The sequence below is a fragment of the Symphalangus syndactylus genome, chromosome 9, assembly GCF_028878055.3.
Source record: "Symphalangus syndactylus isolate Jambi chromosome 9, NHGRI_mSymSyn1-v2.1_pri, whole genome shotgun sequence".
Classification (NCBI taxonomy): domain Eukaryota; kingdom Metazoa; phylum Chordata; class Mammalia; order Primates; family Hylobatidae; genus Symphalangus; species Symphalangus syndactylus.
The window spans coordinates 43,934,535-43,960,780 of record NC_072431.2 but is presented as its reverse complement, the minus strand read 5'-3'; the positions used below and the strand labels follow the sequence as shown (position 1 = coordinate 43,960,780).

The 26,246-nt window shown below is 39.6% G+C and overlaps 1 long non-coding RNA gene across 1 annotated transcript; it reads left to right on the top strand.

Moving 5' to 3' along the window:
* Positions 1–10,490: 10,490 nt before the first annotated feature.
* Positions 10,491–24,421, top strand: LOC134731430 (uncharacterized). Its single transcript, XR_010113673.1, has 3 exons — positions 10,491–10,587; positions 19,483–19,600; positions 22,285–24,421. It is a non-coding gene; the product is annotated as an uncharacterized lncRNA (long non-coding RNA).
* Positions 24,422–26,246: the final 1,825 nt, after the last annotated feature.

The following is a 26,246-nucleotide window of genomic DNA, read 5'->3' as shown; positions in this document are numbered from 1 at the left end:
ATAGTTCATAAGTGCATAGACCATTATAGATTTTTCACTCTACACTGTGTCCCTTGCTTATGGCTTGCTATTCTTTGCTTAATGGTTTAAGTTTTGAAACATGACTCAGTCTCCCAAGCAACTAGAAAACAAAAACCCACCTAAACCAGTGAACTCCCCAGGGGAGAAAATAATTGTATTTGTATGGAATGCCAGAGGTGTTTAGAGACACACTCAGAGGTAAAATGGCTTTTGTCATTTTTCAAATGAGCCACGCTAGCTTAGTCTAAACTTCCCTTTTCCCCACTTTTGAAATGTGATTTCCCTGAGGGCAGAAATCATGTTATGGAAACTTTGGACCACATAGGACGCTGAAGATCATCTAGTGCTTGCTCAACAAACCCAGAGGCCCTCTTCGTCATACTTCAAGTGAAAGAAGTTAATTATTTACTTATTTCCATGAGTTCCTGAAGGACTTGGGTGCAGAGGGGAATTCGCTCTTATTCTGCTTTTAAGTACTGGTAGCCTGTCAGTTTTATTTAGTTTTGTAATTCTCATTCTTTTTTTAAACTTTTGTTGTTGTTGTGCAAAAACTCTAACAAGATTTGCAAAGAAACACAACACATTGGTATGCAAGCCAGGTTTGAGAAAAAGTAGGGCAAGCTGAGAGGAAACCAGTGGACTCCCCAGAAGAAATTGTACTTGCATTAATTTTTCTATTTTTATTCTTTTTTTTCTTTCCTAGAGCTTGTGTTTGAACACTGCCAAGAATAAGCAAGACACAATGGGCTTTGCAAACAGAAAGAAAAGAAGATAAGCACTGAACCCAAATGCCAAGATTATAAATGGAATAAAATTTCCTAAATTCTATGACTGTTTCATCCCCAGCTTTAAAAATGCTGTATCTTTTTTTTTTTTTCTTAACAAGGCTAACTCAATACACTCTGCATATTTCTTTTTGTTTTATATCCTTGGTAGATAAAAGGCCATTATAAAGTTTGAGCTGGGAGGACTTTTAAAATATCATGCAATACAGTGCCCTCATTTGACAAATATGGACAATTTGACACAGGGGGTCATTGGGAGTAGCTGCGGTCAGGCACTGACCTTCTGTTTCCCAAACTGTTGCCCTTCCCACTGAACCACACTACCTTTTACTGGAAGATCATGATTAGAACTTTGCCTTTTTAAAATTTTTCCTCATAAATTCAGCCTTCCAAACTTTTAATCATTCTTATTCACTTTCAATTAATCTCTAAAATTTTCAACATGGCATAAGGCAACAGATAACTTTTCAATAAAACATAAAATAATTAGCTCATTTGTTCATAATGGTATCAAACATTCCTACTTTCTAGCTTTACTTTTAAAACAAAATTTCTAATAAAAGTACTTGTTTGCTATTTTCTGACTTGAGACCAAATTCTCATGCATATATCTGTTTTTGCTCTTTTCCAGCTTATTTTCATGTACTACAGATCAGATTACTAAGCTTTCTGAAACCTAACACAAGAATTGTTTAATACTGAATCCTGCTGCCTACTGCCTGTCATCTGTCCATCAATTCAAAAATGAATATATAGAGATGTATTTCATAGTATTGACAGGACAAATTTTCTAAAGACTGAATGACTTTAAAACCTTTTCCAAATTGCTTGAAATCTTCTCTGACAAAAAAAAATCAATACTAAAACATAATTATAGGAAAGCAACAACAAAAAAATAGGTCATCACTCTTCACATACGTGGAAAAATCATTCTTCAGGTACATGGAAAATGTCCAAGGGAAAACATCACTAAATGAACTACTGATTTCCTTTTTCCTGTTCTTTGAAATCAAATAAATCTAAGACAACTTTGGTGCTTAGTTATGTGGGATGGGGTAGCAAAGGAGATAGAATATAAGCTTAATCATGGTAACTGGACTTTCATTGAAAATAAAATATGTATATCAAACCAGTAAAAATCCATTGCATTGACTGGGCACAGTGGCTCACACCTGTAATCCCAGCACTTTGGGAGGCTGAGACAGGAGGATCACTTGCCTCCAGGAGTTCAAGACCAGGCAGGGCAACATACTGAGACCCCATCTCTACACAATATTAAAAATTAGCCAGGTATGGTGGCATGTGCCTTTAGTCCCAGCTACTCAGGAGGCTGAGGTGGGAGGATTGCTTGAGCCCAAGGGTTGAGGCTGCAGATAGCTGTGATTATGCCACTGCACTCCAGCCTGGGTAACAGAGCGAGATCCTGCCAAAAAAAAAAAAAAGAATGAAGAAAATAGAGGAGCATAAGGGGGACAAAGAGGAAAACAAGAGGACAAAGAAGAAGAGAAAGAAGAAAAAGTAGAAGGAGGGGAGAAGGTTGGAGGCTCTTCCTGAGTCATTCAAACACTTGCTCAGAGGAAGAGAGAGGATCCAATTTGACTCCCAAATTACTTTGAACTCTGTACTTTATGTCTTTCTGCCCAGCTGTGCCTTCTAATCACCTTTCTATCCACACTGAAAACACTGAAGTTTATCTAGGATCACAAAATCAAAAAATATGATTATAGTTAAAAACATCTTTGGGACAATCTACTTCCTCTGCTTAATTTTACAGACAAGGAAACTTACGTAGTAACAGAGTATTCAGTTTGCTGAAGAACACATGGAAAATTATCCTAAATAAGTTAGTAAACGTAAATTACTGGTTGCCAATTTATTCCAAACAAAATTTTGTTTATTCTAAAACAAAATTACTCTTGGTGGTGCAGGCAAGTCCTTTAGATTAGTTTAATAGTAAATGTAGTTTATATCCGAATATTTAAAGAACATTTTTCACTTGTCCTCAAGTGTTCAACCCCAAGCATATATGAAAACACACATGTTGGAAAATTAAGAATTTCCTTTAGTTAAAATTAAGAATTTCCTTTAGTTAAAAGCAAATAACATCCTTTAGTTAAAAGTTTAGTTTCCTTTAGTTAAAAAGTCTCTGGAGTGTCCCTTCCAGATCCTTAAATTTCAGAACTGAAAGAGCTGGAGTGGAGCTGGTTGGTGAAAAGCAAGCTTCCTCCACTGAGTTTACTTCGTGTAGGAGAAACTTAAATGTGGGAAGTAATTTTAGGGTAAAGAAAGCCTCAATTTTAGCCTTTCCTAGGTTGTAGAGATCTGGAAGATAATTCTGAGAAGGAAACCAAGAAGAAGCTAAGACCTCAGTTACAGAGTCTGGAATGGTCAGGTCAGCGTGAGGACTGGCCTGTGCAGTCTTTTGATGATCTAAAGGAGTACAGGACATGGCAGACCTGGCACTCTTCAGACCTCCAGACAAGAACCAACCAGTTACTTCTCTTCAAGCAATCACTTAAGGTGGCACTTCCCTGAAAGGAAAGACCATTCATTATTGCCATGGATTGTCAAGGGAATTTGTAGCCTTCTTCTGGGCCAGGCATGGTGGCTCACACCTGTAATCCCAGCACCTTGGGAGGCCGGGGCAGGCCGATCACGAGGTCAAGACCACCATGGGCAACATGGCAAAACCCAGTCTCTACTAAAAATACAAAATTTAGCTGGGCGTGGTGGTGCCTGCTTGTAATCCCAGCTACTTGGGAGGCTGAGGTAGGAGAATTGCTTCAACCCGGGAGGCGGAGGCTGCAGTGAGCCGAGATCGCACCACTGCACTCCAGCCTGGGTGACAGAGCAAGACTCCGTTTTGGGGGAAAAAAAAGATAGTCTTCTTAAGTTTTTAGTTTTTCAATGTTAAGCAAGACCTCTGGGGAAGAGAGTTAGATGAAATCCAGTGACCACGCTAAGAACTGAGCGGTATCACTGAGCATCCATCTGGCCCTAAAAAAGCAGGGAAAGTATCAAGAATACATTAAAATATATTTCTTATTCTCTCTCTTTTTTTTTTAAAGGGGGAGGAAAAATGGAAATTGCCTTAGTCTGAATCCTAGCATTTGCAGTAGAGAACATGCTGGAAGACGCTATCAAAAACCATCAGTTTGTGGGGCCACAGTTCCTGCCAGAGTAACCTAATTGTCTGACTCACTTTTAATCTCAGTGGATGCGGTGAGAATGACTGGTGTTGCTTAACAGCATTTAGTCTTGGTGTTAAATATAGGAAATTTACAAAAAGATTCTTATCTATGGAGGAGTGGAAAACATTATCACACAGAGATGAAAGAGCCCAAGAGAGGAGAAGGTGGGAAACGTCCCCTTCCTGCCACATGTTTCATCTGTGCATGTAGCTCCCACTGGCATCAAAGGAAAATCTGCACCCAAGCACCCAAAAGAAGTAGCTAAGTGTGTGGTGGGACTGAACAGCAGGCCCATTACAATAGCATTCCAAAAAAAAATTTAAAAGCCAAGTATGTATGACCTGAAGGTACTCATGGAAAAATGACAAACTATTCAAAACTGAAAAGAGGCTTACTAAAATATTGTTACCAGGTGCAAAGAGAATCAATTCTCAACATTATAGTTTTTAATACAATAGAAGAAAGATTTGGAGCAACAAATCACAGAAAGAGCTTTTCTTAAAAAAAAAAAGTTGTATGACTTTAATATGCAATTTTCTGTGCCCCTACTTCCCACACTAGCTTACACATCAGATGGATCTTGTTAGTATAGTTGAAGATGGAAAGAAACATTGCTGGTTCCTCTTCTCATAAACGTACCATGTGATAGAGCTCACTTCTAAAAAGAGATGAGGAAAATAAAGGCATAAGATATATACACCATGTAACAAAACTGCACTTGTACCCCTTACATTTATACAAGTTTTTATAAAGGCAAATGTAAGTATGCTTTCTTTAAAAAACTAAAAAGATACATATACCAAAATATTTAAAGTCTTCCCATGACAGCATATTGGGTAAACAACCATTGGCATTACTATATATTTTTGCGTCTATAAGAGTCATTAGTTGTTATGTGCTAACATATAAAAGGAATCAAATTTAATATATCCAATTTGGAGGAAATTGTCCTATTGTCCTTTGTCAATTATAGGTTTTAAACATCCTTTATGAAATCACATTTTGATGTCTTGATTTAGGAAATATGATCAGAATAATTTGACATCAAATTAATCATATCTACTTTTTTATCATATTTGCTTTACGCATTTTATAGACACGAAAACTTAAGTTGACGGTCTAGATTAAACTTAACCATTTCCTAGAGAGAATCTGCGAATATTCCGTTCAAATCAACAGCATTTAGCACAGGCCTACAACATGTCTGCCTCTAAGTGTGGGAGAACGTGATGCGGAAGTGAGCAAAGCCTAGCTTCTGCCCTGCACGAGCCTCGAGTCTAGCAAAATAACTCAACATGCCCACCTCTACAGAGTACAAGACACAAAACAGCACAAAGCCATTCGAAGGACACAACAGAGAAATTCATTTCTTCTTCAGATGGGAGCCGAGGTTGCCTTTGAAGGTGAAAGACAAATTTAGAGAATCAGCACAATTTCAAGTCAGAAATGGTACTAGGGAAGAACCAGCATTTCACACGTGAATGAGAAGATGAGGAGAGTCATCAAGAGGAGAAAACTGGGAGAGCTATCAGAGATCGGAGACAAAGCTCGTATGGCAGGAACGTGGGCAGCTGCGTAACACAGAACTACCGAGCACCTCACTGGTGTAATTAATACACTGAACTTGATTCAGTTATCAAAAAGGAATCGCCAATCTTTCTGAGTAAAGGCATATGTTACTAAACGGGGATTTTAGGAAAATTGATAAGACAGTGGCTTATAAGATAATTGGAAGGAAGAAAGCTGAAGACCAGTTCAATTAGTGCCACCATCTTAAAAATAGTCAATTAAAGCTTGTACTAGAGGCCAGGCAGGGTGGCTTACGCTTGTAATCCCAGCACTTTGGGAGGCAAGGCGGGTGCATCATTTGAGATGAGGAGTCGGAGACCAGCCTGACCAACATGGCGAAACCCCGACTCTACTAAAAATACAAAAATTAGCCGGGTGTGGTGGTACATGCCTGTAATCCCAGCTACTTCGGAGGCTGAGTCAGGAGAATCCCTTGAACCTGGGAGGCAGAGGTTGCAGTGAGCCGAGATTGTGCTATTGCACTCCAGCCTGGGAGACAGAGGGAAGCTGTCTAAAAAAAAGAAAAAAAGTTTGTGCTAAAGCAGTGTCTGTGGGTAAGAAATGGACAGAGTAGAAGCAAGAAACACTGCAGAGGGATAAGCAAGTTGTGACTCCTAGGCATAAGGAGCAATGGGAGAGGGACTTGCAACTCTGAACCATCCTGGGGACCTAGGAGGATGATGCTATCACAAGCAGTGATGGCAGGGAACCTAAGAATTTTGCTCTGTTATGTGACTCAATTTCATTACTACCACTACAGCCAAGCTCTTCCAAACAGTGTTCAACTTCTGAGGCCCAAAAATTAACTCATGAAAACCTTGCCACATTGGGAAATCTAATTTTTTCTTTATTTCACACTACAGAAGCCATTGGCAATGGAAGGTTAATAAATAACAACATTTCATAGCTTTCCAAAAACAATCATTCTGAAAGCAAAGAGAAATACTCATCTTGAGCTCAACTGGAAAATGGAAGGTCTGACCATCTCTTCAGACCAATGTCCCATCGGGGAATCTGGCCTGAACATCAAAAGGCTGTCATGAAATTCGTTTCAATTGCTTCATCTTCCTCTATCGGGCAACACCCCCATGGTTACCATGAAGTCATACTCTACCACTGAATCTTATGAGTAGAAGAAGTGCTTGGATGGCAATGGTGAGGCAGCTGGAGGTGGGCCTTTAAGGATCTGTTCAAAGGAATGGTTTAGAATAGTCTAAGGTATAAAAATAATCATAAACTATACTAAAAGGAAAATGGAGTTAGTCAATGCTATGGATACCCACTTGAGTGAAGAAAATAGTGTAGGTAGCATGGCAGACAACTCCTATAAGTAGCCAGAAATATTTAGCTAACAGTATTAATATTGGCCTTGTCCCTCTGATAAATGTTTTTCAAATACACTTAAATATGAGCACAAGAAGGTCTTTTTCAATAGTGTCTCTGATTCTAAGCCCTTGTAAACACATGGTTACCTGTTGTTTACTCTAACACTATTGGGACCAAACTGGGAAGGAGAGTAGAACCCTTGGAGCTTGAATGGCCAAATGAAGACCCCTATGACGGAAGGCCTACAAGGGAATGCAATGTGTGTGATGCTGGGAATTGATGTATTGCCAGGGGCCAGGTTGGGCTGATTCCAGGCTATCCGTTAAAGTGATGTGATGCCAGGAGAGAACAAGTGTATCAATATCCAGGGAATGGAGGAGGCTGACAGCTGACTTGGAAACTGAGCGTGACAGTAAGAAGGACATTACAGAGGAGAATACAGAGGAATAAGAAAGACAAAATAAGACATAACAAGGATGAGTTCCAACACAAATCCATGAGTATGACCTTCCATCCTGTCTCCACATCTCTCACTTCCCAGAAACCTCCTGGACAAAGAAAATAGCTCAGAGACATCTGCTAGTTACCCCAGGGGAATTATTTCAGAAGCACTTTTTCTAGCAACCCCTAGCAATTGGCCCTGGTGGGATTTTATAGTCTGGATCCTACTCTCGTATGAGCCAGCACCTCCCCACTTCTGTTAGGTCAGCTCAGTTCACAGAGCTGCCTCCTCCTAAACCTGATTCACAATTCGAAGTCCTGAACATTTATTAAGCACCTACTGTATACAAAACTGTAGGATAAAGCTGTGGCCAGTGAGGGATATGCCTGAGATAAAAAGGTACTTATGGCAGATCATATTTTCCAAAGATGCCTTCATCAATATATCCCATCGCACCTGCTCCCCTTACAATGTGAGTTGATTCTGGTTAAGACTGTGGCCACTACAGAAATGATGTCACACAATGTCCAAGAGTAAATTATAAAAGGCAATATGGTTTCTGCCCAATTATTTTGGGATGCTTGGAACCCAGCCACCATACTCTGAGAAAGCCAAGCAGCTCCATGGAAAGACCACGTGAAGGTGTTCTAGCCGCAGGGTCACCTGTCGACTTAGCTGAAAGCCAGCATCAAACACTGCACATGTGAGCAACTGAGGCTTCATACGATTCCAGCCCTTAATCCCTGCACCACCCCAGCTGATCTCGAGTGTAGCAAAGATGAGGTTTTCCAGCAAAGACCTGTTCAAACTGCAGGTCTGTGGGCAAAATAAATGTTAATTTCAGCCACTAAGTGTTGGGATCATTTGTTACTTAACAGCAGATAACCAGAACGGTATATGTAGTATGACTTCAGAATTTACAGTGAATTCACGGAGACAAGCATGTTCACAGATGTCTCAACCATGTCAAGGTATGACACATGTACCTTAATTGATCCATACATAAAAATGAATGTGTATGCATATGCATATCTAGTTTAGGCATAGAAAATTTCTAATACATAAAATTAAAAATAGTTACCCCCGTGGAGTAGTCCTGGGGTGTTAGGGAAGGAAGACTTCTTTTCATTTGTCTCTTCGTATGTTCTAATCCTGGTTTTACATACGTACTTACTTCATAACTTCAAAAACAGTTTAAAGTTTCAAAATAATGGTAAAATAAGAGAAAAAAGGCTAAACAAGTCCTATAGGCACCCCATGAGGACTACACTTTAGATACCCCTTGAGAACAGTAGGCAACCAAGTTGTTGGGAAAAGCTGCATTTTATCTCTGCGTCTCAGTTTCACATCTATGTAAAAAATAGTGCCAACCTCATAGGATTTTTGTGGAAATTAAAGTTCTGTAGGACTACCAGACACAATAGTAAGCACTCAATAAAAATTATATCTAAGAAACCTGGAGCTGCTGAGCACTAGCATGGCATATGAACACAGGGCCCCAAGTGGCAAAATTCGACTGTTACTTTAAGGAGAAATACCTTTTGTTCTCCTTATATCAAAGAATAAAAAGGAGCCAGCATTTTAGATACAATGGCAAGGGAAGGTGTAATTTGGCTCTGATAACAATGTGATAACTTCTGCAAATGCCACATTGACTTACATTTTCCAAAACACAAAAGACCATGAAATTAAAACCTCCATCCCACTTCCCCATTCTGCTTCTCCTTCTTCAGGGTGTTCATTGGGCGTGACAAGTTGTCTGTGTATTACAGATGACTGTCATCCATAGATGGCCGAGGAAATTGTGTTTACAATAGTTTTACATCTAATGTTTAGCTTCTCCCTGTATTTTAAGAAACTAGACATTATCTCGATTATGTAAAAGAATTACCAATTTTTTCATTTGTTTTCTTGTGTAGTTTTCCCATTCAAGTTATTTAGGGTGGGCTAAGTCACTTAAAAAATCGAGTGGGGTGATTCAGCCTTCTTCTCCCCCAAAGTGTTCTATGTTCTAAAAAGTTTGCAAAAACATGATCTAGTTCTAGAAGTATGAAAGGTTGGAGTAGTCTAAGGGATAGGGAGAAGTTGAAATTGCCCATGAGATTACATGACAGAAGACCATAACCATAAGTATTTTCATAATTGACAAGGAGTTATTTTAGGTTTTTTAGATTTCTGGGTAATGACATCATCATTCTGCTTGCAAAGTCAAATGAGTAATGATCAGTTCCTCTCTGATTCAGGGACTTCTGTTGCTGCTTCCTGTTTGGTTTAACTCACCCAAGTATCTTAGAAACATGAAATATTGTTTCAGCTTGGTAAGGACGTCTGGGCTTGATTTTTTTTTTTCTTACGAACCAGGTGTTTTACCCCATGCAAATTTCTGGCATTTCAGGAAAAAATTTTTGTTTTCTTTTCTTCACCTTGAGGATGATTTCACCTACTCAAAACATAAGAAAACTCTACCTCCACAATTTTTTAGAAGTAAAAACCCTCCAAAAAATAGAGAAATGCTGTGTGGTCAAGAATAGTTTGTTGAATTTTGTTAATTTAGCCACTTTAAATCCCTTTTGGCATAAACTCAGTGAGATTAAATAAACCAAGAGAGTGACTACATAACAAAATCTCTCTGATTCCATCACTGTGCAGTGAATATGAACAAATGTGTATGTGAATTTTAATGAATATGAAGAGTGGGCTATACAAATTGCATACTTGAAGTTCTTAGTGATACATTGAATTGAATTGTATAAGGGCATGAAGAGTTCCTAATTAACTCTATATGAAGTTCTTGAAAGAGGAAAAAAATCACCTACAAGAATTCTGTGACAACCCTTATCTGGGACTTTTAAACGCTGGTTTAAATCACCAGCAAACAAGCTGTACATAGGATTTACATAGTCAACTCCTGTTGATAAAACACAGTCAGCTCCAGGTCTTCCAGACCATTTCCCCCTCATTTTGGAAAAGGAAACCATCTTCAGATAACAAGCCAAGGACTCTTTTTGGTATCTTGTAAGCACCCTTTTATCACAAGTAATTAGCACACAGACTGCTTCAACAGAAAGGCCACTGAGGTTCACATTACTTCAAAACAACAAGAAATACAGCCCCATTAGCCCATAGTCTGGGGCTAACCACAGCTTCTATTCTTAGCCTCCCAGGGTCCATCTCTTACTCCACCACTGAAACCATCTCTTCAATGCTCTGATGAGAAACAACAGGACACCTACTCTAACTTCATTCCCTCTAGGTAAGGAATTCCACACTTTCTTAACTATCTGCCAAAGCACACACACCAGTTCACAGCCTCTTACCTAGGGTAGAGAGTAAAAATGTAAACTTCTATTTTTATGCTTTATTTCCTGCTCATCTGCATGGGCCATGTATGCTTGTCAATTTAACGTAGTCTCTACAGCCTGGGATATAGTGGAGAACTTCAGAGGTCTCTAACTTTCCTTCAATAATGGTATCTGCCCACACAATGGAAGCTTATTAGTACACGAAAACCCTGCTTATTCAGGATCTAAACATCTGGAAAGCTAGAATAAGCAATTCTAATTTTGTAGCAAAGAGAAAAAACATTAGTAAAATTTTTTTGTTATAAATTTTTTTTCAAATAATAAAACTTCTACAGCATACCAAAGGGTCATTGTATTGGCAGGGTAAAAAAACGGGGTTGCTGATGTTAATTTTGATTTGATAATCCAAGAATTTCTCTCCCTGTCTCCAAGAAGGGTGGTTTCAACTACAGAATTTCAGAACATTTTTTGCCAAGAATTAACAGCCCTAAGCCCATAACGACTGACACCCAGCAGTCAGTACAAACAAAAATGAAACAAAACAGAAAGTCAGCCCCTAGTGACTCTTCTGCCCTTGGATGGAGTGGTCAGGCCTCCCTGCTGCTTGCTGACTCTGGCGTCTGTCACCCTTGCTTCCCTCCAATGGGCCTGTTTGCCCTCAAGAAGACCCTTTTCTTGCCTTGAAACCTGCAATAACCATCAAAGCCACAGGGCCCATCTGGCTGTTCAGTCAAATTGCTGCCAGTGGTCCCCGTAACAGGAAGCACGGCAGCACAGGTTTCCTGAAACAAGGGTACTGAGCACTGTTTGTGCTCAGTGGAATTCTGGTGTTAACAATGGTGTATTAAGTTTTATATTTGTTCCGTATGCTGAGAATACTGTTCAACAAACTGCAGTTTCTTAAACTCTCTGAACCTCAGTCACCTAAACCACAAAATGAAGATAATAACATTTATTTTTGCAGGGTTGTTCTAAAGATGTGAAAAAAAAAATGCCTAGGACATTGGCTACTATATAGTCACTCAAAAAACAAAACCCTGGCTGGGCGCAGTGGCTCACACCTGTAATTCCAGCACTTTGGGAGGTCGAGGCCAGTAGATCACGAGGTCAAGAGTTCGAGAACAGCCTGGCCAATATAGTGAAACCCCGTCTCTACTAAAAATACAAAAAGTAGCCGGCCATGGTGGTATGCACCTGTATTCCCAGCTACTTGGGAGGCTGAGGTGGGAGAATGGCTTGAACCTGGGAGATGGAGGTTGCAATCAGCCAAGATCGTGCCACTGCACTCCAAACTGGGTGACAGAGTGAGACTCCATCTCAAAAAAAAAAAAAAAACAAACAACAAAAAACAAACAAAACAAAACCCTTACTAGTAGTCGTTGTAATAGTAGTAGCAGTTAGAAGTAACAGTAGCATTAATGAAGATATTTGGAATGATATTAGAACAATGATGAGAAGGGGGAAACAAGCTGAGACCCAGCATATCGCTGACCAATCAAGCTCTGAAGAACAATTGTGGCAAGCACAAGAATGCTAAAGTTCAAGAAGTTTGAAGGCCAGCACAGTGGCTCACACTTGTAATCCCGGCACTTTGGGAGGCCAAGGTGGGAGGATCACTTGAGCCCAGGAGTTTGAGACCGGCATGGGCAACATGGCAAGACCCCATCTCTACAAAAACTAAAAAAAAAAAAAAAAAAAATTAGCTGGGCATAGTGGCGCGTGCCTATGGTCTCAGCTATGTAGGAGGCTGAGGAGGGAGGATCGCTTGAGCCTGGGAGGTCAAGGCTGCGGTGAGCCAAGTCTGCACTACTGCACTATAGCTTGGGTGACAGAATGAGACCCTACCTCAAAATTTAAAATACCAAAAAAAAAACTTGAGTCAGTGAAGTCTGCTTCCCAGCAGAGCAGAGATGAATCTACAGAAGGCATCCTGGAGAAATGGCAGCATCAATTCAGCCTTCTCCACCCACATCCTCTCTAATGAGGCTATTCACTAGTGGGATCCATTCTCAGAGGTCACTCCAGTGGGTCTCAAACCAACCCCCAGAGAAGTTAGACCTGTGGTCAGATCCCAGAAGGGTTCTTCAATCCAGGCAAGCATCACCAAGATTTTTCTTCATGAAAAAAAAATCAGTTTTAATACATTTTTCTTTTTAATGTGTGTTAAATAACCCTGAGAATACACCTCAAAAATTTCAGTGATGCCATCATCACTAAGAGCAAACAGAGATTAAAGATTTGTATGTCCCCATTGCTTGCCATAGCCTGTCCAAGCTTGCTTTGGATGATTGACTGCTCTGTCACCCTAGCACTCCTGGAATCCCAGTGTATCCTTTGCGGGAGACCTGGAAGGATGAGACCCACAGCTTTAAGCCTTTCTTTTTTGGGTTCTGGATTACTTCTCTGGGAAACTTTCCCTCATCACTCCTTTTAAAGGGTAATCTGAGTGTCCTTCCTGTGGACTGGGTTCCACTAGAGCACAGAGGATTTTTCTTAACACTGCATATTTTAATTAGCTCTCTTGTCTGCATTTCCACTAGACCGTAAGCTCTCACATGCTACAGGCTCTTTCCTCTTTTCCACTGTGCATGTCTAGCACCTAGCAGAGTGCCTGGCAATGGTTGGTGCTCTCTCTATATTTGCCATATGAATGGATGAGTGCTAGAGCTAGAGGTAATGGTGGCAGAGTACATACATCACAGGTTAATGGCAACAGATTCCAAGAGGAAACAGAGGGGTTTATGGGACATGAAGTCAAGTCCCAGGCTAATATAGCTCCACGCCTCTCAACAAACTTAGTGACTCCAAAGGTATTTGAGCCTACTTGTAAACATTCCAGTTTTAAATTCGCATTTTATAATTCTGGTTGTGACTTTATACTTACAAAGCAGCAGCCAAAGTTATAGTTATACTACCGGTAGGCATGTACCACAGAGAGATGAACTGGCCCAAGGGACAAGATGTCCCTGTAAACAGGCATTTGCATTTGAAGATTTGGCATTTGGGGTACAGTACTTGGTGGCAGCCAAAACTGCCTTCAGAGAGAAAGTATAGATGGAAGAAGAAAGTGAGAGTGGAGGAGTGTGAATACATATGCATCATCTCCTTGGCTCAGCAGAGCACAGCAGCAAAATAATACATATGCCACGGTGATCAATGCCCTGGGACTCAGTCATGCTTCGCAGATCCAACAGCCAGCATCTCATACCTTGGGCTGATGGAGAACCCAATGCAATCTTACTAAGTGCAAAGAAATGTTCTAGTGGAAAGAAGTGTTGTAGTGACAATTCAATGGAAAACACAGTTTTAAGTATATTTTATTTCTGTAAAAGTTTATTGGGCATAAGCAATTATGTTTATGTTTTAACAAAAATATACTGCTATTTCCTAAAAAGAAACTCAGGAAAACAACATTTTTTTCCTCTCGGCCTACATAAGTGATCACTCACTGCTGGAATATGAGATTAGGTAGTGGCAGACAGGCTATAGCAAGAGAAGACAAGATCAAGGCCCCAGGGTAATTTGAAGAGGGAGGGAGAAACTGAAAAAATGAACATGAGTGTGTGGACCAGGCATCCATTATGCTGAGAACAAGTATGTAAAGGCCTGAGTTCAGGAGGCTTTTTGTAGTATCAAGAAATCCAAGTGAGAACTAAAAAATAGGGACATAAATTCTCCTAACCATACAGCAGATTCTAAAGGCAAGAGATACAAATATCTACCTTCCTGGGAAATAAAGTGTTTGAAGAAAATAATGAGAACTTCAAACTCCTCTAAGGCATTTTAGAAAGTCTAACTGCAATAAAGGGAAGAAAGTTGGAAACTTCCACATATTTAGACTATAAAAATCAAAGTAGTAGCTAACAGACAAATTACATCTACTTTTGCTGCCCCCTCCCCCAAAATTAAAATATTGCATAAATTGGAAAGGTCATGGACTTAAACAAAATAAAGAGAAAATAGAGACTGATTTTGAAGATTTATTATCTTGAAAACATCTTAACCAAAATATTTTAGAGGTTGAAAATATATGTGGCATCTATAAAAATGTAAATTTGGGCAGAGAACTGGTTTGTTTTAGAAAAACAAAATTCACTTTCATCACCAGACAGACAAGCTCAGGTCTTTCCTTGCAGCCATTCTATACACTTCAGTGCTTTGAAGGAGCTGGCCACGAGCACGAATTACTCCAATATTTCTATTTGCTCTAAACTCCATTCCAACTCTGCCTTCACTTCAGATTTGAGGGCATATCCATGAGCCTCTCACCATTTCTAATGATCTGCCCTTTTTATTTGTCTCTGTATTTCCTGTTCTATTTGTTTCTTTTCCTTATTTAAATGCATTTTCCCATGATTATCTCTCTGTTGTAGATGATTTGTAAAGTAGAGAGGATCCCACTACCACCAAAAATCATCATGAACATTTGTCTTAACCACCCTAGTCCCTTTTTATTATTGATTTTAACCAGATGAAATAATTATGCATAAATAACTATGTATACTCTCTCACTACACTTAAATAGTGTATCTTAAAACACTATTTTGTTACACTTAACCATTAACACTACCCACTATAATTTTCTTTTATCACTAAGAACTAATCACAACATGTTTTTAATACTGATACGACAGTCCATACTATAGCAGAACCATAATTTTCTAGTATATGTCCATATAACTATTAGGATAAATCCTTACATAAAAAATAGTGGTTTAAACCCCATTAAAAAGTGGGCAAAGGACATGAACGACACTTCTCAAAAGAAGAGATACATGTGGCCAACAAAGATATGAAAAAAAGCTTAATATCACTGATCACTGGAGAAATGCAAATCAAAACCACGATGAGGTACCATCTCGCACCAGTCAGAATGGCTATTGTTAAAAATTCAAAAACATAACAGATGCTGGCCAGGTTGCAGAGAAAAGAGAACACTAATACACTGCTGGTGGGAGTGTAAGTTAGTTCAACCATTGTGGAAAGCAGTATGGCAATTCCTCAAAGAGCTAAAAGCAGAACCACCATTCAACCCAGCAATCCCATTACTGGGTATATACTCAGATGACTATAAATCATTCTACCATAAAGACACATGCATGCAAATATTCATTGCGGCACTATTAATGATAGCAAAGACATGGAATCAGCCTAAACGCCCATCAAACGACATCAATGACAGACTGGATAAAGGCAATGTGGTCCATATACACCATAGAATACTATGGAACCATTAAAAAAAAGAATAAGATCACGTCTTTTGTGGGAACATGAATGGAGCTAGAGGATATTATCCTTAGCAAACTAATGCAGGAACAGAAAACCAAATACTGCATGTTCTCACTTTCAAATGATAAGAACTTATGAACACAAAGAAGGAAACAACAGACACTTGGGTCTACTTGAAGATGGAGACGGGGAGAAGGGAGAGGAGCAGAAAAGATAACTATTGAGTACTGGGCTTAAAACGTGGGTGATGAAATAATATGTACAACAAACCCCCATGACACGTGTTTATCTATGTAAATGAACCTTCATGTGTACCCTCCGAACTAAAAGTTAAAAAAATAGGGGTCCGAAAAATATAATTTTTTAAATCTCTTAATGGATATTGCTAAATTATTGGCAGAAAGATTGTACATGAAGTTACTGATCTTGCAGAACTCCCAACAGCTTTAATTATTACCAGTTAAAAGTCTTCGATAAAATGTGCTCTGTAGAAAATGCTTACTAATTTTGCTTTATTTTCCATTTTTAAAAATTTGCCTTTCATATTTTATAAAAAAAGAGTATTTTTTATATTTTGCTCATATTTTAAGCATTTCTGTTTTCTCTTTTGTTATTTTCTTCAAATGTATATGAAAATCACAATTTCTTACATGTGTTAGTTATTTGTCTTCATTTTGTTTATGACATAAATATTTCATTTCATTCATCAGTCTTTCCTCTGTGATTTTCTTAATTGCTTTTATGTTTAGAAAATCATTTTCTATCCAGAGATAAGATAAATATTCATCTATATTTCTTCCAAGTTATTTTGGTTTAACTCTTTATATTTAACTCTTTAATCCACTTGGAATAAAATGGGTAATTATTTTTAAGGGGAGATTGGCTAAACTGGACTTTTCTTTTTTTTTTTTTTTTTTTTGAGACAGAGTCTTGCTCTGTCACCCAGGCTGGAGTGCAGTGGCGCAATCTCGGCTCACTGCAAGCTCTGCCTCCCGGGTTCATGCCATTCTCCTGCCTCAGCCTCCCGAGTAGCTGGGACTACAGGCGCCCGCCACCACGCCCAGCTAATTTTTGGTATTTTTAGTAGAGACGGGGTTTCATCGTGTTCGTCAGGATGGTCTCGATCTCCTGACCCCGTGATCCGCCCGCCTCGGCCTCCCAAAGTGCTGGAATTACAGGCGTGAGCCACCACGCCCGGCCTTAAACTGGACTTTTCAATCCAAAATAACCAATTTCTCCGAATAGCAACCCTTGTTGGGTTGGATAATTTTATAATGAAACTATACCCTAGTTTCTACCTCCAATCTATTTATTTTTGTAACATAAACAGTTCTAATTTTAAACCAGTTTCATGTCGTTTGTATTATTGTGGCTTTTTGCAACCCAGTAGAGTGATTAAGAACCCTACTTTGAAGCAAGGATGCTTTTACTCAGATCTCAACTCTACCACTTACTAGCTATCTCACAGTGGGATAGTTATGGCCTCTCTGTGACTCCGTTTCTTCATCTGTGGAATTGGCATACCAATATTAACTTCCCTCATGAGGTTGCTATGAAGATTAAATGAGTTAGTTGTGCAAAATCTCTTGTGTTACAGAGAAAAGTCTGAGAGACCAAGGCACAGAATGAATGTCTGTAGCTAAATGTGAAAGAATAACATTGTAGGCAAATATCAGTTTGCTGAAGACATTTCTCACAGCTATGCCATGTCCAACTTGCCAGCTCCCGTTTCTCATAACCTGGTTTCATGACTAACTAAAGTTGTGAACACCAAAAACAGTATTCTAAGAAAACAAAATCTCAACTTTCAGAGACTGCTGTTTTTCTAGGTAATAAAGAATCTCTCTAGAGTTGCATCATTCAGAACAATAACGGTGACACATAGTTCTCTGCAACATTGGAAGTAGATTCACTATCAAGGGTAAGCCTTCCAGGAAGGGGCATTCTCTTCTCACCCACCTATGCTGCTGCCTAGTCATCTATCAGTAGCTATGAAAACAAAATGCAGAGAGAAGGTAAAAGGCTCAACTGCATCTATGATGCACTAGACATTTTCTGTCCAAGGGACGGAGTCATAAAACAAAATATTATGTACGGGGCTTAATACTTGGGTGATGAAATAATATGTACAAGACCCTGTGACATGTGTTTACCTACGTGACAAATCTTTACACCTACCCCAAACCTCAAATAAAAGTTAAAAAAACTTATTCTGTCCCATGCAAGGGTGAAGAAATCTGTCATCTATTTAGAAAGTCAATTTCTCTGCTTTGGTTACCTGTGACTCTAATATTTTTATTATCAATCTTCAATATATTTTATTTTTAGAGCAGTTGTAGGTTCACAACAAAATTAAGTGGAAAGTGCAGAGAGTTCTCATATATCCCCTGCCTCCACATTTGCACAGCCTCCCCCACTATCAGCATTAGGCACCAGAGTGAGACATTTGTTACAGCCCCTCTATGACTCATTTTCCTTACCTGTGAAATGGGCATACCAATATTACTTCCTTCATGATGTTGATATGAAGATATTTAATGAACCTATATAGCCAATCATTTTTACCCAAATACAAGCAATCACTTTTACCCAAATGTAACCCATGTTTACATTAGGTTCACTCATGGTGTTGTATATTCTATGGGTTTTGACAAATGTATAATGATACATCCAGCATTGTGATATCATACAGAATAGTTTCATTGCCTTAAATATCCTGTGTGCTCCACTTTTTTTTTTTTTTTTTTTTTTTTTTTGAGATGGAGTCTTGCTCTGTCGCCTGGGCTGGAGTGCAGTGGCACGATCTGGGCTCACTGCAAGCTTCACCTCCTGGGTTCAAGCCAATCTTCTGCCTCAGCCTCCTCAACTACAGGCGCCCACCACCAAGCCCGGCTAATTTTTTGTATTTTTAGTACAGATGGGGTTTCACCATGTTAGCCATAATGGTCTCGATCTCCTGACCTCGTGGTCGGCCTCCCAAAGTGCTGGGATTACAGGCATGAGCCACCGCACTGGGCCTTGTGCTCCATTTATTTATTACTTTCTCCCACCTCATCCCTGATCTTTTTACTGTCTCTACAGTTTTGCTTTCACCAGAATGTCATATAATGGGAATCATACAGTATGTAGCATATCCACATTGGCTTTTCTCACTTACTAATATACATTTAAAGTTCTTCCATGTCTTTTTGTGACTTGATAGCTCATTTCTTTTTAATATTGAATAATATTCCATCATATGAATGTACCACAGTCTCTTTATCTATTTACCTATTGAAGGACATCTTAGTTGCTTCTAAGTTTTGGCAATTATGAAAAAAGCTGCTATAAACATCCATGTATAGGTTTTTGTGTGGGCTTAAATTTTCAACTTATTTGGGAGAATACCAAGCAGACCAATTCCTGGATTCTATGATAGGAGTATGTTTAGTTTTATACGAAACTGTGAAGCTGTCTTCCAAAGCGGCTGTACAATTTTGCATTTCCACCAACAATAAATGAGGGTTCCTGTTGCTCTACATTCTCATCAGCATTTGGTGTTGTCAGTGTTTTGGATTTTTGCCACTCCCATAGGACTATAGTAGTATCCTGTCATTTTAATTTACATTTCGTGGTAGGAGATCAAGATGGCAGAACAGAAGACTCTACCAATTGCCCCCCTCCCAAACCCCAAGGACTCCAATTTAACAACTATCTACCCACAAAAAAAGCATCTTCATAAGAACCCATAAGCAGGTGAGCACTCACAGTACTTGGTTTTAACTTTGTATTGCTGAAAGGAGCACTGAAAAAGTAGAAAGAAAAACACAACCCTTCCCCTCCACCTCCCCACCCCAGCAGCAGTGGTATGGTACAGAAAGCTTGTCTGTGAACTGGGGGAGGGAGAGTGCAGCAATTGTGAGGCATTAAACTCAGTGCTGTTCTGTTATAACAGAAAGGAAAACCAGTCCAAACTTAGCTGATCACCCACCCAAGGAAGGAGCATCAGCTAAGTTCTCACCAATCCCAGTGGTAAGAACTTGAGTTCCCACAAGCCTCACCACCATGGTCTAAAGTGCTCTGGGGCTCTAAATAAACTCGAAAGGCATTCTAGGTCACAAGGACTCCAACTCCTCGGTGAGTCCTAGGGCTAAACTGGGCTCAGAGACAGTTGACTGGAGGGGCATGTGGACCTACTGAGACACTGCAGCACCTAAGGCAGGGCTGCTATTAACACTTCCCTAGCCCCAGGCTGCATAGCTCACAGCTTCAAAAGAGATTTTTCCTTCCACTTGAGGAGAGGAGAGGGAAGAGTGAGCATGAGTTTGTCTTGCATCTTAGATACCAGCTCAGCCACAGCGGGATAGGACACTAATCAGAGTCATTAGGCCCCCTTTCCAGGCCCTAGATCCTAGATGACATTTCCAGACATACCCTGGGCCAGAAGGGAATCCATTGCTTTGAAAGAAAGGACACTTTCCTGGCAGCATTCATCACCTGCTAAGTGAAGAGCCCTTAGGTCCTGAATAACCAGCAGCAATATGTAGGTACTACATTGAGGGTCTTGGGGGAGACTCTGAAACTTGCTGGCTTTGGGTGACTCAGCACATTCCCAGCCGTGATGGCTATGGGTGAGACTTCTTTTGCTTGAAAAAAGAGAAGGGAAAAGCAAAGGGGACTTTGTCATGCACCTTGGCCACAGGGGTGTAGAGCACCAAGCAGGCCTCTTGGGGTCCTCAATTCCAGGACTTGGCTCTTGGATGGCATTTCTGGATCTGCTCTGGGCCAGAACGGAGCACGCTGCCCTAAAGGGTGAGTCCCAACCCAGGCAGCATTCACCACAAGCTGACTGAAGAGACTCTGTGCCTTAAGGGAACATAGGTGGTAGTCTGGTAGTATTCCCTGTGGGCCTGCGGTGACGGTGGCCATGAGGTGAGGCTCCTCTGCCTTTGAAAAGGTGAGAGAAGAGTGAGATGGACTGTATCTTGTAGTTTGAATGCCAGCTCAGCTGCAGTATAATAGACCTCTAAGGGTTTTGACTCTGATCCCTGGCTCCTGGGTGGCACCTCTGGACCTGCCTGGAGCCTGGGGGAACTTGCTGCCCTGAAAGAAAGGACACGGGCCTGGCCGTCTTTGCCACTTGCTGATTGCAGAGAACATAGGCAGTAGCCAGGGAGTGGTTACAACAGGCCTTGGGTGAAATCCAGTACTGTGCTGGCTTCAGGTCTGACTGAGAACAGTCACAGTGGTGATTGCCACAAGGGAGCTTGTATCACTCCACCCTCAGGTTCGGATGGCCCAGAATAGAAAGAGAGGCTCCATTTGTTTAAGAGAAAGTAAGGAAGAGAAAATGAGTTCCTGTCTGATAATACAAAAAATTTTCCCAGATCTTGTCCAAGACCATCAAGGCAGTACCTCTACAAGTATGCAATAACCACAGTGTTACTGGGCTTGAGGTGCCTCTTGAAGTAGATACAGCTTAGATCACCATATCCAAGTCCTATCAAATATCTGGAAAGCCTTCCCAAGAAGGACCAGTACAAACACCAGACTGCAAAGACTAAGATAAATACCCAGACACAGATGAATATCTACAAGTATTAAGACAACCCAGGAAAATATGACCTCATTAAATGAACCTAATAAGGCACCAGGGACCAGTCTTAGAGAAACAGAGATATGTGACCTTTCAGACAGAAAATTTAAAATAGCTATTTTGAGGAAACTCAAGGAAATTCAAGAGAACACAGAAAAGGAATTCAGAATTCTATCAGATAAATTTAACAAAGAGGTTGAAATAATTTAAAAGAATCAAACAGAAAATCCAGAACTGAAAAATGCAATTGGCATACTAAAAAATGCATCAGGCTTTTAATAACAGAATTGGCCAAGCAGAGGAAAGAATTAGTGAACTTGAAGACATGCTATTTGTAAATACACAGTGAAAGGAGACAAAAGAAAAAAGAATAAAAAACAATGAAGCATGACTACAAGATCTGGAAAATAGCCTTAAAAGGGCAAATCTAAGAGTTACTGGTCTTAAAGAGGAGGTAGAGGAAGAGAGAGGTAGAAAGTTCATTCAAAGGGATGACAGAGAATTTCCCAAACCTAGAGGAAGATATGAATATCCAAATCCAAAAAATATTATAGAACACCAAGCAGATTTAACCCAAAGAAGACTACCTTGAGGCGTTTAATAATTTGCATTTCCTAATGAGATATGATGTTGTGCATCTTTTCATATGCTTATTTGCCATCTTTCGTTCTTCTTTGGTGAAGTGTGTTCAAATCTTTTGCACACTTATTAATCAGGTTGTTTGTGTTCTTATTGTTGAGTTTTACAATTTCTGTGCCTATTGTGGATAACAGTCCTTTATCAGATACATCTTTTGTAATTATTGTATCCCTGTCTGTGACTTGCCTTTTCATTCTCTTGACAGCTTCTGTTGCAGATGAGAAGTTTTCAATTTTATATCAATTTTTGCTCCCCAAAGTGCACAAATGTAACAGGCTACAAGTACAAGTTTTTCTGTTACCCCAAATTGGCAATTAAGGCCACAATATTAAAATAGAGAAGTTGGAGAACTGAGAACAACCGGAGCTGACCACCTTCTTTAAGGCTTACGAAGACACAACCAGGTAAAGGCTCTGCTGCTCTAAATCATCACCCCAAACTGTACCTTCTCCCTCTCCAGTCAAGTCTGAAAGGAAGACTGAGGTAGGAACGGAGAAAAAGGAAATGATTAGAGGTATAAGGTGGCCTTGGTAGGGGTGGGAAGGGAGTAATGCTTCAGTTTTCTATCTATTCCACCAAGACATGCCTCGCACCACTGAACCAAGTGCTGGGGCTGCCATGAGAACCACTCTTAAAGCCTGGAAAGCAGTTCCTGTAGGAAAAGAAGGCCAGAATTTCATTTCTAGCTTTGACATCTGCACCTGCAGTGGCCTTGCCAATCCAGCCCCTGTACCTACCTGAACTGAGGGCAAAAAAAGTGACTTAGAAAAGGGAGAGAGCACAGCTTTGGGGCGACCCACACGTGTATCTTCATGGGCCATGTGAACTTGGGGGAAGTAGCTAGGTTTGTGTTATCTTGACAAATTCTACCCACAAGGATTGGCCATTGAAAGCACATCTCAGCAGCAGGAGCTGGGGAGTGTTCCATGTATGAGATATCAATGACTGTGCAGTGGTGAGGTCCCCAAGGGGCTTCTGAAAACTCCCAGATAGAGACCACTGCCTCCCAGTCCACAATAACCAGATAAACAGTCAAAATTTTACAGAGGACAAACTTCAGCTGCACTATTAAATGTGAGAGACTTGTCCTTTTTTTCTTTCCCAAATCACCACAAACTGTGGAACCCTAGAAGAAGGAGAGGGAGGTAGTATCCCGGAGGCAGACCACACCCACATCTTCTATTCCCGACACCTTATATCTGATCTGTGATGTTGGAGGGAATAGCTCTAAATTAGATTGAGATTGAGGCTTGTCTAACACTGAATTGTTATGGTTTGTTTTTTTTATAGAAGCATAACCAAAAGATCACAGGATCTGCCCAAGTAAAAGAGAAATTTGACAAAGCTTAAGTAATTGAAAAAAAGAAGTTACTTTCATATATATGCCCCAGGGAAATTCAGAATATTCAGCAAACTCATTACTAAAAGTAAACAAAATAATATGATACTACCATTAGGAAGAGAAGTACTTCATTAAAGTGATCACAAGTGAGAAATTAAGGAGTAGGACACTAAACACACTCCATATTGTATTTTTAATAATAATTAGGAGACTTCAAATCAAAGAGCAAACTATGCAAGATTAATAATGATGGCACCTCATCAGAGAAATGCAAATCAAAACCACAGTGAGATACCATCTCACACCAGTTAGAATGGCCATCATTAAAAAATCAGGAAACAACAGGTGCTGGAGAGGATGTGGAGAAATAGGAACACTTTTACACTGTTGGTGGGACTGTAAACTAGTTCAACCATTGTGGAAGTCAGTGTGGCGATTCCTCAGGGATCTAGAACTAGAAATACCATTTGACCCAGCCATCCCATTACTGGGTATATACCCAAAAGACTATAAATCATGCTGCTATAAAGACACATGCACACGTATGTTTATTGCGGCACTATTCACAATAGCAAAGACTTGGAACCAACCCAAATGTCCAACAACAATAGACTAGATTAAGAAAATGTGGCACATATACACCATGGAATACTATGCAGCCATAAAAAATGATGAGTTCGTGTCCTTTGTAGGGACATGGATGAAATTGGAAAACATCATTCTCAGTAAACTATCGCAAGGACAAAAAACCAAACACCGCATGTTCTCACTCACAGGTGGGAATTGAACAATGAGAACTCATGGACACAGGAAGGGGAACATCACACTCCGGGGACTGTTGTGGGGTGGGGGGAGGGGGGAGGGACAGCATTAGGAGATATACCTAATGCTAAATGACAAGTTAATGGGTGCAGGAAATCAACATGGCACATGGATACATATGTAACAAACCTGCACATTGTGCACATGTACCCTAAAACCTAAAGTATAATAAAAAATAAAAAATAAAAAAAAGAAAAAAATAATAATGATGGCACTCAGTATAGCCGATTTACAGCATAATATAGTAGTAGTAACATGGGCTACAGAATAAGAAAGACCTGGATTCAGTCAAGTATTTTGATGAATCGCCCTCAATTTGGTTTTATCTGATGTTCTGTCATGAATTCGATTGAAGCCATAAATTACTGGAAAGGCTATCACAGAACTGTATTTTAACATAATTGAAAGTATTTTCTTCAAACAATTTTGAAATTGTATTTTTTCAACATATATCACACAGTTTACCCCATATCAATGACACTTTTCATGGGCATTATTTTCTCATCTGAGGAGATGGAAACAATAAATAGATTATATGGACATATATAATAGACTAGTACAATAACGTGATAGTATGGTTTAGATAATTTTTAAAAGCTATGACAATGTCTAATGTCATCAAGAAATATTAATTGAGTAGGAAGAATTTGAGCTAGGCTTTGCAAGACAGGAAAATATTGCTAACTAGAGAGGTTGAAACTTTATATATCAGGCAAAGAGGCAGAGGAAGGAATATATTAGGAATAGGAACCCATAGCATGGCATAAAGATGCTATAAAGCCATCACCCAGCAGATTTTAAAATCTTTTCAAAAATATTGTATTCTATTCTGAAACATAATGATGAAGTAGGTGTCATCATTTTATTTTCACTAATAAAATTAATTGAGGCATAGATAATGACTTTTACTAGATCACTCAGTATAAACACTACATGAAAAGTCAAATCCAGATTATTCGGATTCCTAATTTTATTGTCATTCCATTACATTTTTAAGATTCTGTAATATTAACTTGGAACAAATTAGTGTTGTAATAAAAAATTATTCCATCTAAAAAATGTCCTGAGGTATTTACTACCTCTGTGACCTCTCAGAATCCACATGGGAAATGGCCACAATAATGCCTTCTAACAGGGTTACTGAAAGGATTAATGATGAAATATGACATAGCAGATGATAGGCACTTGAAAAACAGTGGCTGCTACTGTTAGCATTGTTTTCATCATTTATTCATAATTACCACCTATTAAGGTGATTATTTACTGAAAAGATATCAGTTACATCCAGAGTCATAACAGTACAGGTAAAAATATATTTATGTGGAAATTTTGGCTTATGGAAAAAAATCATAGTTCAGGGTAAACAAAATTCCTCGAAGTAGCTAGCATTTCACAATAACTTAGGTGCCCTAGTTTATGGACTACTCTGCAGATAAGAAAAACATAAAGTGATGGGTTTTGTCCCATGCAATATGCCTTATCACATTGTATCAGGACTGGAAGGGCACTCAGAGGGAACATTTAGGCCAAAGGAGGCTACATGATGTACTCAGAGACATCTGATCATACCTCACCTCCATTCATCCTTCATATGCCCCATCTGTTTGTTTGCTGGCTGTTTCTATCATATCATACATGTATGTGCCACCAAATTTCATCTTTGTCATTTAAGGAAGGCACCTAAGATACCAGTATTGGTTCCTCTGCTCTTGGTACTTCATTTTGGGGGAGTACTTGGCCTCACCATCTGGTTCAATACCACCTAACATTGCACTGAATGACCAGACAAGTATTTGACTCATGACAGTCTGTTTGATTTGTGATCCCTGTATCCCCTCCCCTCTTTGACCATTATTCTCTTTATTCATTCTTCCTTCCACGCAGAGCGTGTAGCAAATATGTTGTTGTTGTTGTTGTTGTTGGAGACAGAGTTTTTGCTCTTGTTGCCCAAGCTGGAGTGCAATGGCGCTATCTCGGCTCAATGCAACCTCCGCCTCCCGGGT